Consider the following 15,857-nt stretch of genomic DNA (forward strand, 5'->3'; position numbering starts at 1 on the left):
CTCAGGGCACAAGGCTTGCTGCGAAGCCAAGAGCTGTGGGTAGCGCCCCTTTCTGGGCAGCCAAAAGGGCACGGCGGATCTGGGTTGGAGAAAACGGGAAGGAGCGAGTGCTTGGAGGATGCAGGCATCGATCCCGCTACCTCTCGCATGCAAAGCGAGCGCTCTACCACTTGAGCTAATCCCCCACCCCGGCAGGGGGTGGGCGCCCCACCCCCTCCGCCACGCACTCTCCGCTCAGTGCAACCCTCATCCACACATCGCACGGCAAAAGAAGTTACCTTTAGGCTTGAACAGCACCTCGGAAATGACCTCCACTCGAGAAGGAGACGCGACACAGCAGACTACCCTGCTCCCCTGTCTTGCCCTTGGACCAAATACCCCTTTGCACAGACCGTCAGAGAAACTCACCCACGCCCCTGCCTCGCACCCCCAGACGCACCGAAGGGCTCGCTTCACGACCGCAAGAAGAGCAGCAACAGCCAAGTAAAGGGGAGGAGTCGCCTCCCTGGCCGGCGCTTTGACGCAAGGGCCAAGGAGAGCAAAGCTTCCTGCTGTCTCCCGATTGGCCCTCCGCGCCTTCTGAGCAATGTGGCCAGAGGGGTCTGGAAGCAGTTCCCCTGCGGAAGCCTTTTCCAGGCTGTGTGCAATCACGGTTGCCTAAAGAACTCCCAGCTCTCCGCCTGTGATGACAAAAAGCCCGAAATGGAAAGAAGTGGACCTGCTTCCCGGCGCTACTCCCAAAAGGGAGCTCTGGGCGGCTGAGGAAGGACCGAGGAAGAGAGAGCAAAGGAAGGAATCGCACGCGTTGCTGCAGGTTGAACGTAAGAGCCCGCCCGTCAGCAGCGCAGGCGCGCGCTCGTATGAGCCGGGAGGACAAGGAAGTCTGGGCACCTGAAAGGCCTTTTCTTCTCCCCTCGAGGTTCCCCTCCTCCTTCGAAGCAGAAAGCAAGTCCTCCCCGGTGCACGTGCCCCACGCGCCAGCCTCCGAAGGGAGCTTGTGGCCGTAGCTACCATCGGTTTTCTGTGGAAGGCATCCTGTCTGTGGTTGTAAATTGTATCTGCTCTCCTTCTTTCTTTTCGGGAAGGCTTCCTCTTCTTTCTATCCTCATATAAACTCGGTCATGCTGGTTTCTTGCCTATGCACTCACTTATAGTTGTTGATAGAAAAAGAAGAAATCTGCTGAAAATTTACATTGAGTATTGGCCACAATGTCCCTACTACCCGGAAGTGAAAGTTTTGTGTGTTGTGGGCTTGACCTTGAGATTTTTTTTTAATGAGTTGGTTTTTGAGAGTGTTCAACATATTTTGGGAAATATTCAGTCGTTTCATGGACTTATACTCCAGTTGTCCTGTGACGTCTAGCCTACATCTTTAGTTTCATATTTTGTTCTCAAAACTGGGCTTTTTTTTTTTCATACTCTTTTAGCGTCCAGACACGAAATTCGTTCTGACTGCAGTATATTCATAAAGTGTGTCACTTTTGTTTAGTGAAATGGTCTCTTTCTCTCTACCATGAGTCAGAATGGCTTTGTCAACAGATTCTATCTGTAAATAAGATGCTTGGACACTTGGAAGTGTGGCTTTTGTTGACAAAAAGGTCCTGTCGGTTGCCCGTGAACAGGCTGGGGTTGATTATCTGCCCACATCAATTACAACTGTATGTTCTCTATTTCTGGTCACTGTTCCGGCTTCTGGGAGCCCCAGGAACTCCATGGGAGGAAGCTGATAATGTGCCCATAATGTGAGAATTAGAGGACACCAAATGAAATTAATGGGTCGGAGGTTTAAAACGAATAAAAGAAAGTTCTTCTTTACTCAGTGCATAGTTAACCTGTGGCACTCCTTGCCAGAGGAGACTATGAAGGCTAGGACTATAACAGAATTTAAGAAAGAGCTAGATAAATTCATGGAGGTTAGGTCCATAAAAGGCTATTAGCTAAGGGTAGGAATGGAGTCCCTGGCCTCTGACTGTCAGAGGCTAGAAATGGATGACAGGAGACAAATTGCTTGATCATTGTCTTCGGTCCACCCGCTCTGGGGCACCTGGCACTGGATACTGTTGGCAGACAGGCTACTGAGCTGGCTAGACCTTTGGTCTGACCCAATATGGCTGTTCTTATATTCTTAATGCAGTAGAGGACAGACACTGTGAACATTAGTATTCTTGTATTGGACTCCACTTTTGATTCCATGGGGAAACAGAAGTTGGAAATGGAAGGACAAAGGAGCTGTGGGCTTGGAGGGCCAGTACAGGCTAAAAAGAAATTTCTTCATGTAGATTCTGTGTCTGGGACTTAGAAAGCAGCTTTGGGAAAGCAGTTCATTATCTGTGAAAATGCAAATTTCCAGACTGGCTGGGCGAGGAGAGTCTTCCTGACCGTAAGCAATGTCCTACCAGTTGTTAGCCCAAAAGACACACCCAGTCACCAAGGGAATTCAGAATTCCAAGCTGCAGGGCAAGGGAGGGAAAAGAGAACTTGGTTGTGCAAAGGGAAGCTGCAGCCATTTAACCCAAAGCTGCCAGAATTCCGAGGAGGTTCAGCCATGGTTGTAATATAACAAAGAGCAGTGTAAGTCTACTCTTGCAATGAATTTGTTCTTGCTGCTGATGTTAACTGTTGTAATTAATGTTTTGTTGTTACCAAAAGTTGTAAAATTGTACCATGTACTTGATTGTTTGAAAGAGCCCTGTAACATGTTGACATTAATGTATAAGCACAGGTTGCCTGTAAAAGGAATTTGTAATCCTGAAATGTCATGGTAGTTGCCTGTAACTGGACTTTTAACTTCTGACATGAGAAGAAGCATTTCAAACCTATTGCATTTCAAAGCATTTCAAACCTATTGTGTTCTATGGAAAGGGAAAGGGAAACTGAGGTACACAACTATTTTGCTTGTATGACTAAATGCCAATGGTCATGTGCTATGGGAGACATTTGCATGTTCATTTACTGCACAATTGTTGAATTCCAAACATATGCCAGAACCTGTGTAACTAAGTTCAGTATTTTGTGTGGCTCTTGGCAGACTCACATATAAGGTATGTAGAAGCCATGCTGCAAAAGCAGATCCATGCCACTCTTGTTCTGACTGCATTGCTTTGGATTTGTTACAGGATAAATTAATACTGTAACTGCATTGATGATGCTTGTGTTGGACAAGCAAGGTTTTCATAATCCATTCCAACTGAACATTGGTATTTCTGGTATAGATTTGGCGTCTGTAGTGACCCAGAGTCAAATATGGGAAAACCCTAAGATACACTCAGTGATGTTACTGAGTCTGGCACCCCTTCCTGAACAATTTTGTGCAGAGGGTGTTATGTGACTTGATTTTTATGTTGAATATGGAAGCCATTTTATGTGTCCATTGTGTCTGTTGGCACCAAATATTGTGCTGGGGGGCTGTGTCAGATGTCTAATGAAAACTGAGTCTATGCATGCTACTTATATGTCTGTGCCATGCTTGTAGGTAGAGTTACAGATTTTAGCCCTGTATGTGTATTAGCAATGTTTTAGTGCTAAGATTGATAATGGGAGGTGTGTCTCCACCACAGTAAGGATAGTGGACTGAACAAAGGCTCAGACAGCCAATACACATCTCAGGAATGTGGGACTTCTCTCCTGGAATGCATCCAATGGTGATGGGCCACAGTAGCCTAACTGGGTCAGGTGACTTTTGGCTAAACAATGGGATGGAAATCAGATGACCAGACATCTATTCCACATATTATGAATATGGACTGGGGTGTGCTGGAAAGCTCAACAACCAATGGCACGGTGCCACATCAGACTATTGAGTCAGGTGATCGTGACTCTCCAGTGACTGATGGGAAGGAAAAAGGATTTTTTCCCTCCACAGGAGAAAACTGTATATAAAAAACAAAGTGGGCCTAGCAGCATCCATCTTGGTTCCTGTTCCAAGGTTCTGTGTTCCGGCATGCTGGCTCCAGCTCGCCAGATCTCCAATTCTTCAGTAACTAAGACTATGTAACCTGAAATCATGCCCCTTATGGGGTGTACTTTCAGAGACTTTCAAGAATCAGCACAGAATATCACTGGCCTGCATCAATAACTGTTGTCATGTGATTCAACTTTCTATTGGCTACAGGAGCCATTTTATGTGTCCATTGTATCTGTTGGCCCCAAACAGTGTGCCAGGGGGCCATGCGAGATGCCGAATGAAAGCTGATGAGGCCCTGCGTTTGTCTATGCTACTTGTACGTCTGTATCATATTTACAGGTAGAGTTATGGGTTTTAGCTCTGTAAGGCTACATATACATGTGCCCCAAACTTCGAAATGGCCATGCAAATGGCCATTTCGAAGTTTACTAATGAAGCGATGAAATGCATATTCAGCGCTTCGTTAGCATGCAGGCGGCAGCGGTGCTTCGAAATTGACGAGACTTGCTGCTGCGCTGCGCATCCAGACAGGGCTCCTTTTCGAAAGGACGCCGCCTACTTCGAAGTCCCCTTTTTCCCATGAGCTCATTGGAATAAGGGGACTTCGAAGTAGGCGGCGTCCTTTCGAAAAGGAGCCCCGTCGGGACGAGACGCGTGGCGGCAAGCCGCGTCAATTTCGAAGCGCTGCTGCCGCCCGCATTGTAACGAAGCGCTGAATATGCATTTCATCGCTTCATTAGTAAACTTCGAAATGGCCATTTGTGTGGCCATTTTGAAGTTTGGGGCACGTGTAGACACGGCCTAAAGGTGTTAGCAATGCTTTACTGCTAAGATTCACAATAGGAGGTGTGAACTCAGCCCCAGCCAGAATAATGGGCTATAAACAAAGGCTGAGATGTCAAATTCACATCTCAGAAATTTGGGACTTGTCAATGGAATGCAGCCAACTGGATCAGGTGACATTGGGCCGAGCAAAGGAATTGAAATCAGATGCTCAGACATCCATTCCGCCTGTCATGTAAATGACTGGGGTGTTCTAGCAAAACCAGCAACATTTGGGGCCATGTCTATACTAGCCCAAAGCTTCAAAATGGCCATGCAAATTTTTGAAGTTTAGTAATGAAATGATGAAATACATATTCAGTGCATCATTAGCATGCAGGCGGCCACGGCACTTTGAAATTGCTTCGAAATTACTTCGAAATTGCTGATAGGAATAAGGGGAATTCGAAGTTGTCGGGGTCCTTTAGAAAAGGAGCCCCATCTGGTCGAGCCATGCAGCAATGAGCCATGGCAATTTTGAAGTGCCACGGCCGCCCGCATGCTAATGAGGCGCTGAATATGTATTTCAGCACTTCATTAGTAAACTTCGAAATGGCCATTTGCATGGCCATTTTGAAGTTTTGGACTAGTATAGACGTAGCCTAGATGTTTAGAGCTGAAGGATTTGGGCATTTACATGTTGTTTTGGTAAGATCCGCGTATATATTGATCAGGGACTGTGGCTGGACCCTTTGGGGCCTGGAAGAATCTGTGTGCTGTTGGTGAAATAGGGTTTAAAACCCACTCACCTTAGTTGGGTGTTGTTGGCCTGGGCTGGTATAGCAGCTGGGAAGCCTGTGAGTTTGTTTGTGTGGCTTCTGTCTGGCCAGTGGGGCTGGCAGAGGTAGTTTTGGCTAGTTGGATTTGCCTTAGTGAAAAGGAGCTCCCAGCCTAAGGCGGTGAGGGGCCTGTTTTTAAGTAAAGATACCCTGGATAGATTTCTCGAGGGCTGCGTCTACACTTGCATTCCTCTTTTGAAAGAGGTATGCAAATGAAGGAAATTGAAAATGCAAATGAAGCACAGATTTACATATCTGGTGCCTCATTTGCATATTTTTCTTTTGAAGGAGCTTCTTTCGAAAGAAGAAAACCAGTGTAGATGCAGCTCTTTCGAAAGTAAACCCCATCTTCAAAAGAACCCTTCTTCCCATAAAAAAAGGGAAGAAGGGTTCTTTCAAAGAAGGGGTTTGCTTGTGTGGCTTCTGGCTGGCCTGTGGGGCTGGCAGAAGTATTTTTGTGGCTGGCTGGATTTGCCTTAGTGAGAAGGAAATCCCAGCCTGGGGCTGTGAGTGGCCTGGTTTTAAGCAAAGATACCCTGCATTGATATCCTTAGCTGTGCCCAGAAACCCCATCATATTACAGCTGGTACAAGGTAAAGCAAGTAATTCCCTATGTTGACATTCTTAAAACCTGTGGGAAGCCACAGGTGATGAAGATGAAACAAAAGGTGCAAACTCATGTGGTGCAATCGGTGTATACTAGTCATGGATGGCATACCTACCATCTGGCCCCCAAACAAAATGGTGTAGTGCTTTTTGTAAATGTTATCATCTGTGTATGGTTTACAAGTTTGTCACAAGGTGCATTGCTAAAATTTCATAAGATACGTATTATTAACTTCTAGACCTCACTATGTGCCCTGAATACTTAAGACCTATACTTGAGCTTGTTTTTAATATATATTGGTTCTTCTACTTGTTACTGATTCGATAACTTCTATCATTATTACCAGAAGCTATAGACCCACCAAGATCAGGTCACGTGTTGATGGTCAAGAACGGGTAAGATGATAAGATGTCAATGTTTGTTTTCCTGTGTTTAAAAATGCTTATCCTCCAGGAAGAAGAGAAGAAAGAGATTATATATCTTAATTTTGAATTTCTTTCCTTCTGTTGGCTTGTGTTAAAATGTGAAGGTTCATATACAATGGGAATTATTTTATATAAATCATAATATTTATGTTCACTTTTCCTCTTTGGTGATGCTGCACTAACTCAGATTTACTCTTCAAACTTTTGTCGGTTACCTCTGGATGGCAGTAGATGAAGTTACAAGATGATTTAACCATTTCTTAATCCTGCTAAGAGATAGTTACTAAGGGTAGTTTGTCAGGAAAGCTCACTGTACCATTAATGTTGTAAAATAACAGAAAGGGGGCCCCTTAAAATACTTACATTCTCTTCAAATCATTCTTTATTGATTTATTATTTTAATTTAATGTTGAGAGAAATACATGTTGGATTTTAAGGATTCTTTTATATAGACGTAACCCTTCTATTAATGCCAGATGCCTGCCAGAAGGGCTGGGTTCAACTCTTGTGGGGTTTTCCCGTCAAGGATTCAACCAACCGGCTCGAGCCCCCACCCAGTGGCCTGGGACAATTTCACCCCCGTGCTGGGTGCCTGTAAGGCGGTTCTCCCCCCCCCTCGCAAGCACAGAGTCTGAGATAGAAATGGCTTGTTTAATGACCATAACCTACCCCAAGGTTACAGTGACAGATGCAGTGTATCTAAGCAAAGAAGAGACAAGCCCCTTCACCAAGATACTATCCCCGTATGCAGTAGAACCAAGTCTCTTGCTGGGGCTCTTGGCCCTTTACCCCACACACAGTTACAGGGTGTACCTTCTGCAGTGCAGTCCCAAACCCAGAGCCCATAGATACATCACCAGGGCAGTACTAGCTGTCCACTTGTCTGCAGCCTCCCCTTGCTGTCACCAGCCGCAGCCCACCGGTCGCCGTCGTCTGCTGCTCCTCCTACCAGCTGCCCGCTGGTCACCGTCGTCCGCCGCCTCTCCTCCTACCGGCCGCCATTGTTCCTACCGGCCGCCGTCGTCACTCCCAACCCCACTGCTTGGGATCACCCTAAGGCAGAACCCTGTGATTTTAGCTCTGTGTGGCCTCAGCTGCCACTCTCTGATTTCAGCTCCTGGTATCTCTCATATGGGGTTTCACAAACACGCTAGTATCCAGCTCTATCGTTCAACAGGTGGGGAGGGTTAGTCAAGCCAGGCTTATAGCTATATGGCCAAGGCATAGGCAGGGCCATGGCACTCAGCAAGCTGGCTCAACCAGTGCCCCTCCCCTTCTCTCGCACAATGCTTTAAACCAGGGAGCCCTGTGTAATCAATGTCTTACACAGCTAAGGCGACTGCCCTGTCCCCCCACAACAACCCAGAGCATTGGTGAGATCTCACAACTCCCGCATAAAGTGTCGGCTTAAATTGTGATTTTACAACTACATGTTTACAATAGACCAAATCTCGTGGCTTACTTGCTACCCATTAGGCTTTGCCTGAAAAGGTATCACACATGCACACCTTTGCACTCTCATGCAAATGATCACTGGGAGACACGCTCCTCCCAGCCTCAGTATCACACCTGCCGCCCTTTGCATTCTCATGCAGGTGACCTCTGGGAGACACATTCCTCCCAGCCTTCAGCAGCACTGCATTCCTTCTGCCACATTCCCTACATCGATATAACTTACTTGTTCTTCCGAATGTTGACTAAGTGTTGAAGTCTGTGAGGCAAATTCTGCCCTGCACAGAAAAAATATTCTAATTTACTACATTGTACAGCTCCTAGCACCAGGGGCCTTTAGATGGTACTGCAATAAAAATAAAATAATAATAAATAATAACAGTAATCAGGGCTTTTTTTCTGCTGGAATGTAGCAGAATGGGCATTCTGGTACCTTTTTTCCTGGAGCTGCCATTTTTAAAAGGCTGAGCAGCTTTGAGCCGCATGCGGCTCTTTAAAGAGCCATTTGTGACTGCTGCTGCTGAGCCTCGCTTCTGGCTCCCAGCATCCTGCTTGCTGAAAGAGGACTCAATTTAATTGGTTTGTTTAAACCAATTGGTTTAAACAAACCAATTAAATTGAGTCCTGTTATCAGCACAGCAGGGCTCTGGGAGCTGTCTCTGCTGCATTACACATGGGGGAGCCAGAGGGAGCCACTGCAGCTATGCAGGGAAGGTAAGTGATCCTGGGTTGAGGGGTGGGGTGTGTGTTAAGCCTGATGATGGGGTTGGCAGTCTGGGGCTGCAGGGGGTGGCTTGGGCCCTGCATGGAAGGCCAGCTCGGGCCCCAGTGGCGAGTGGTTAAGCCACCGGGGTAGCTCAGGCCCAGTGTGGGGTGGTTTGGCCCAACCTGGGGCATGATTAAGCTGCCAGGGGGCAGCTTGGGCCCCACAGGGGGTGGTTTGGGCCCCCCCGGGGGACAGCTTGGGCCCTGCATGGGATGGTTTGGGCCCCACACAGGAGGCAGCTAAGCTGCTGGGAGGCAACTTGGGTCCCCTGGGGGGGCTGTTTGGGCCCTGCCTGCGGGGGAATTAAGCTTTTGGGGGTCAGTGGGGCTTGGGACAGTGTCTTTCTTATTCATCATAAACCCTAAATAGAAATACACTGACAGGCAAAAAATTGTGGGTTGAACCAGTTTGGATGGCTTGCTTGAGAAAGAACTGTAGAAACAGGTTCTAAATCAGGACAAACAATGAGATACATTCAGGGCCAAATGCTGCAGTGATTTATATCCTCCTATTAGGTTGTAGGAATAAGGGGACTTTGCAGAGTGAGGGGTCCTTTTGAAAAGGACCTCGTGTAGACGAGCCGTGCACAATCAAAAGTGGCACTTTCAAAGTGCCGTGCCTGCCATTATGCTAATGAGGCACTGCATATTCATTGCAGTATCTCATTAGCATATCCTGAAGTGTCTCATTAGCATCTCCCTTTTGAAAGGAGGGGTAGTGTAGATGCGGCTAGGTAGTGTCATGAGGATAAATACATTAAAAGATTGTGAAGCATTTTGTGATCTATTGATTAAAAGCACTGTCTCAGAGTTAGGTTGTTACAGGTTGATCCTCTCTAGTCTGGTGCTTTTGGGACCAGACTGGTGCTGCATCAGAGAAGTTGCTGGACCACGAGAAGTCATATTGTCTAGCAGTGTTACCAACACTTCCTCTGCTTACTGGGCCCTTAGAAGTCATTTGGGGTAAATTACAGCTAAATAACAGCACAGAACTGAGAGCCAGGATTGCTGGCTGTAAACAAACTTTATGGGACCACGGGAAACTTGGCAACACCTGATAAGTGAGCATCCAGCTAATTAAAATCATGCTGGACAACATAAGTTGCCAGACCAGAGAGTGCCGGATTAGAGAGGCTCAACTATATTATTATTTTATATTTAAACTATCCATGTGTAACTCTTCAGCCAGGCAGAGCCAGCAGCACCCAGGGCTGGGTGCAATACCTAGGGGTTCCTCTCCATCCAGCCAACACAGAACTGGCTCAAAGCCTCACTCAGTAACTTGGGAAATTCACACACTGGACACTACAGTACTAATCAAGGATGGCCTGATCAGTACCACACTGTACCGAAAACCTACTGATTGCTATACTTATCTACACCCTTCTAGTTTCCATCCTGCACACGTGACTAGATCCATTGTTTACAGTCAGGCTCTTAGGTACAATCGCATTTGCTCTGATCCAACTGACAGAGACCAAAAACTACAAGATCTTTACCAAATATTCATAAACCTGAATTACCCACCAGGAGAAGTAAAAAAACAAATCGACAGGGCCAGACGAATATCCAGAGACCAGCTACTCCAAGATCGGCCCAAAAAAGCCAAGAACAGGACACCACTGGTCATCACCTACAACCCCCAACTCAGATCACTGCAACGAATTATTAAAGACCTACAACCTATCCTTAATTAGGATGCCACACTCCGGAAGGCCCTGGGTGACAGGCCTGTTCTCTCCCACAGACAACCTCCCAACCTCATGAGGATCCTCACTAACAGCCACAGTCTGTATCCCAGGAACACCAGTCCTGGAACCTTTCAATGCAACAAAGCCTGCTGCCAGCTTTGTGCGCGTATCTTCTCTGGAAATACCATCACTGGACCTAACCAGGTTACTCACAGAATCACGGGCACTTTCTCATGCTCCTCTACTAACATCATATATGCCATCATGTGCCAACAATGCCCAGATGCTTTGTATATTGGACAGACTTCTAACTCCCTTAGACAAAGGATTAATGGGCACAAAACAGACATCAAAACACTCCAGATCTGCAAACCAGTTAGTCAATATTTTAATGGAATGGGGCATTCTGTCAGTGACCTAAAGGTATGTGTGTTACTGAAGAAGAATTATCGCACCGTTCTGGAAAGGGAAACAGCCGAGCTGGCTTTTATATTCAAATTCGGCACATTAACACATGGTTTAAATCGTGATGGGAACTTTCTGAGTCACTATAGGGGCTCGTCTGCATACTTGGCTCAGTCTAATTCTTGACCTTCCCCCCCTACCCCTCCACTTTCCGATTTGCTCACCTTGATTATCTTTTTCTGATTTGTCCTCCTTGCTCACTGTTTTTGGTTCTCTGTGCCTTAAATATTGAGTCTGTTCTGGTCTGGCTATGGTCTGAAGAAGTGGGTCTGTCCCACGAAAGTTCACCTAATAAACTATTTTGCTAGTCTTTAAAGTGCTACTTGACTGCTTTTTGTTTTGATAGTGTATAGACTAGCATGGCTTCCTCTCTATTACTATCCTATGGATGCTTCCGAGAGGCAATGCTTCCTCACTTACAAGCACAGAGTCTGAGCATAGAAAAGACTTTTAATAAAAGGGAGGGAAGTAATTTGACATTAATTTGGGAAAACACCACAAACAGAGTTCATAAACAAAGCCATGAGTAAAAGTCCGACCCAAAGTAATTTGGGCAACACCCTTTTCCTTTTCTTAAGTCCAGCAATCTGAATGTACCCTTCACATTCCCAGTCCTTCTCTGTAGTCCACGCATAGTTACTGCCCTTGGTCAGAGCAGACCCAGAGTTCAGAGGTGCATCTGCAGAGCTCTCCTCACATCTGGAGTGTGGGGAGGGAAAGAAGCATCTTACTTGCTCTGCTGCTCACTCGCCATCTCCCGGCTCACTGCTTTCTGCTGCTTCCCTGCTGCCATTTGTCTCACCTCTCTGTCACCAATGTGCTGGTTGCTCATTATATTTCACCACTGCCCTTCTGGGCTGTAACTTCTGCCTATCAGTCTCAAGTGATTTCTGCTCCCATAATTTCAACTCTTGGAAAGTAGATTAGAAGAAACACCACTCCAACACATGTTAATATCAGAAAAGAGGCACTTAATTGTGCCTAAATAGCTCTGCTCTTTGACAAGTCAGGGAAAAAACAATCAAAGCAGTCCAGGAAGGGGACACTGTTACAGCCTCTTGACCAGAATAACTTCCATTCACTTCTTTTTCCTCACAAGGTGCTGGAAGTCAAGTCCCTGCATTTCCAAGATTCTTTCTGCTGCTTTTCAGCCCTCTCATTTGGAATAATTTAGCACGGTCCAACTTTTCTGTATTCCCTCAAAATTACAAACACTACTAAGCAGATTTTAGCTATTCCTGCATTTAGTACAAACAGAGCTGGTGTCGGGTCACAAATTAAGTGGAGTATAATGTGCAAAATACTACTGCATCTGCTGAATATCTAACACATTTATCAAAGCAAATTTAACTAAGTATTAACATAGACACACCCCCGGTTTCTATCCCACTCCAAATAGCTGCTTACACCTTGAAACAGAATTCCTAAATACAATTCCCAAGGCAGCTTGTTGAGTGGAGGGGAAACAAATGCACAAGTCCGGCTCATAAATAGCAAAATGTTTGCATGTGTGAATGTACTTCCCACATGCTACTTTGGTAATATACTCTGTAGGTGTCCATGTAAAAGAGACTAAGTGCTATGTTTCCAGTGTCATATTCTAACTACATCAGTTACAGTCACTTCAGGGTCTTGCTAACATTTGTTCAGTCAACAATTATCAACGAAAGGAAAAATCCCTCTTGGCTTTTTACACACAGTATTTCAGCATTTTATGTGTAATTCTAGTTATTAGGCAGAAGACAAGCCGGCTTTCCATTCACACACTACTGCAAGTGACTCATATAAGATGAGAGTAATTTACAAACAGTTGTGCGCTCTAGTTCCAAGTACATATGTTGTTCTCCATGTTAACACAAACTATTCTTGTGTTAATGTATCCGTTATTGAATTTTAACAACCAGGTAACAGCAGCCAAGCTGGCAGAGAGCTCCCTGTTCTGATCAGCATTCAGTGCTCTGCATTCCTGTTTGAAGGATGACTCTTCGATCTGATGGCCCAGCCCTCCCACTCTGCCATAACAACATCAGCTTGTCTACACAGTAATACTTGTTCCATGTTCCTTCCCCAGCAGCATGCTTTGCCCCTTGCACTGTGCTCATTTACTGCTCCATTCGGAGTGTGCTGGCAGTAGAGTAAAATAGACTAAAACCTCAGTCTGTAAAGTCCACTACATTGGTGCTTCAGAAATTGGCCACCCTCCTCAGCCTCCTTCAGGAACACAGCATGAGCACCAGGGGCCCTGACCCACCCCTTGCCCTGCTGAGCCCCTGACAACCTGTCCAACACGTGTGGACCCACATTGCTAGCAGCGACTGGTGGGACTGGGTGTTTATGGTGCACTTGGATAATGAACAGTGGCAGAGGAACCCACGCTGGCGAAGGGTTTGTTCTGCGAGATCTGCACCTGGCTGGCTCCTCTGCTTCGCCGCCAGGACACAGGGATGTGGCCAGCCCTCTCAGTGGAGAAGCATCTAGCCATTGCCATCTGGAAGTTGGCCACCTCAGATAGCTGCTGCTCCTTGGGCAGCAATTTGGTGCGGGCAAGTCCACCATCAGGCCCATCCTACAGGAGGTAAGCCACATGCTGGGCCCCAGCATGGCTCAGGAAGTGGGGAGGGGGATGTCAGGCAATGGGGACCCTGTGGGGGCCTAGACACAGGGGTCAGGGGCCCTCCCGGGGACTTAGATACCCCACCCATACACAAGCCTTCTTCTGGGGGGGGCACCCTTCTTGGGGGACCATGGGGAGGGAGGGACAGAGGGGGAAGCTGGGGACTGGCCCAGGGTACCCTTGGGCACACCCATGAGCATGCATACTCTCTGTTCCCTGCCACTTGTGAGGGCTATCAATGCTGTGCTTGTGCAGCGGCTCATTTGCCTCAGCACGGTCGTGGCGGGCTTCATGGAGGTTGGCTTCCCCCACTGCTTCAGGGCATTGGATGGCACCCATATCCCCATCAAGGCCCTGGCCCAGCACACCAGCTAATACATCAACCGCTGGCATACCACTCAATCATGCTCCGGGTGCTGGTGGATGCCCAGGGCTGGTTCACCAATATCTACATCAGCTGACCTGGCTGGGCACACAATGCCTGAGTCCTTCAGAACTCCTTCCTGTGCCACCAGATGGAGGCGGGCACATACATCACCCAACGGGACCTTGTCATCAGCGATGTCACTGTCCCACTATGCATGGTAGCCCCTGTAGCCATGGCTGCAATGCTCCTATATGGGACACCTGACCCCATTGCAGGAGCTCCTTAACACCTGGCTGGGAAGCGCCCAGAACACAGTGGAGTGTGCCTTTGGGTGCCTGAAGGCACGGTTCAGATGCCTCCTCATGTGTCTCGATGTCGGGGTGGAGAGTGTCCCACAGCTCATGGCTGCCTGCTGCGCTCTCCACAACCTCATTGAGGCATGTGAAGGGACACAGCACCAGGGTAGGCTGGCCTCACTGCCGCTGGAGTATGAGCAGCCACTTGCAGCCCCCAACTGGCAGCTCCACCTGGATGCAGTCCACATCCGGGAGGCCCCCTGGGAGGTCTTCACCTATGGGGACCTCTGAGCCAAGCCCCCAACACAGGTCCCCTTCTGACCCCGTTGAAGAGGGACACAGGGTTGCCAAACCAACTGTATTAGACTGTAAACCATGTAACTGGGTAAAAATGTTAAGTACGACAGTAATAATAGAGATGTTTTCCTTTAAATGAATGGGTGTCAACTACTTACAAGGGACCATATGGGCAGTGGGGGTATACTAATTGGGTGTGGAGGGGGAGGGTGTCCCCCTACTCAAGGGATGGGGTGCAGGGCTGTGAGCCCCAGCCCGCACAGCTGCCCCTCCTGCCCCGGCTGCATGGTCCCCACTGGGGCCCCGATGGGGCAGGGAGCACAGAGAGGAGGTGGTGGGCAGTTGGTGGCATGTCCCCAGCAGGGGAGTGGAGGGGGATGATTCCCAGGAGGGGGGGGCTGCCCTGGAGCCCACCGTGGCCAGGAGCCAGGCCCCCAGGTCCTGAAGGGCTGCTGCAGGAAGACCCCAGGGAAGAAGGGCAGCTAGGGCCTCAGCAGCAGGAATGACAGCGGGGCAGGGGAATTGAGGGGGCGGGGGGAAGTAGGGATGGCAGGGGGAGCTGTGGGGGGTGGGGAAAGGTGGGGCTGGGGGACAGCGGGTGGAGGTGGGGAGTGCCACGAGGGCCCTGCACGCCTGCTGGAGCATCCCCACCACCTCCCCACAGGTTTCCCAGCACCACCGGAAGTCCTCCACCTCCAGGGCCAGCCGCCTCTCTGCCACATCATTTTGGTGTTGGAGGGCGGCTGCATGTGCTGCTGCCTCCTCTGCATGGCTCCGGTGGCAGGCCCATTGCACCCACTGGGCTATGACCGCATGTGTGGGTCGTGCTCCGCCTGGGGAACTGCCAGCATCTCTGGCCTGCACACTGCCAGCTGGGCCTGGGCTCCTCTGGCGCCTCTCCCATCCCTGGGATGGGGTCCTGGTAAGACAAGAGGGTCAGGAAGGGGGATTAGGGCCCCAGCCAAACCCTGTGTGGCTGTCCCCTGGCCCCCGGCCACACCCCCCCCCGGGCCAGACCCAGGGGGACTGTGTCGCAGGCCTGAGCAGCCCCTTGCCTTAGGGATGCTGCCACCTGTGAAGGACCCCGTCGGGGAACAGGGCACCGGGTGAGGGGGATGCAGTTGGGCATGGGGGAGCACTGTGCCTGGGGCATGGGTATACTGGGAGAAGCTGTGTTCCCCGGGTTTTGCCCGGTGCAGATCACCATGTGCAGGGGCTCCTGGGGGGATGGGGTGACCCATGGCTCGCCTGTGGCCCTGGGGTGCACTCCAGTGTGGGGCATCGGGAGGTGTGGTGGGGGGCCTGTGTGTGCCCCCACTGGGGGATCTCCCATGCTGCGCACTTACCTGACAGGACCTTGTATAGGTCCGGGG

This window comes from Carettochelys insculpta, chromosome 2 (assembly GCF_033958435.1).
Source record: "Carettochelys insculpta isolate YL-2023 chromosome 2, ASM3395843v1, whole genome shotgun sequence".
In the NCBI taxonomy this organism is placed as follows: domain Eukaryota; kingdom Metazoa; phylum Chordata; order Testudines; family Carettochelyidae; genus Carettochelys; species Carettochelys insculpta.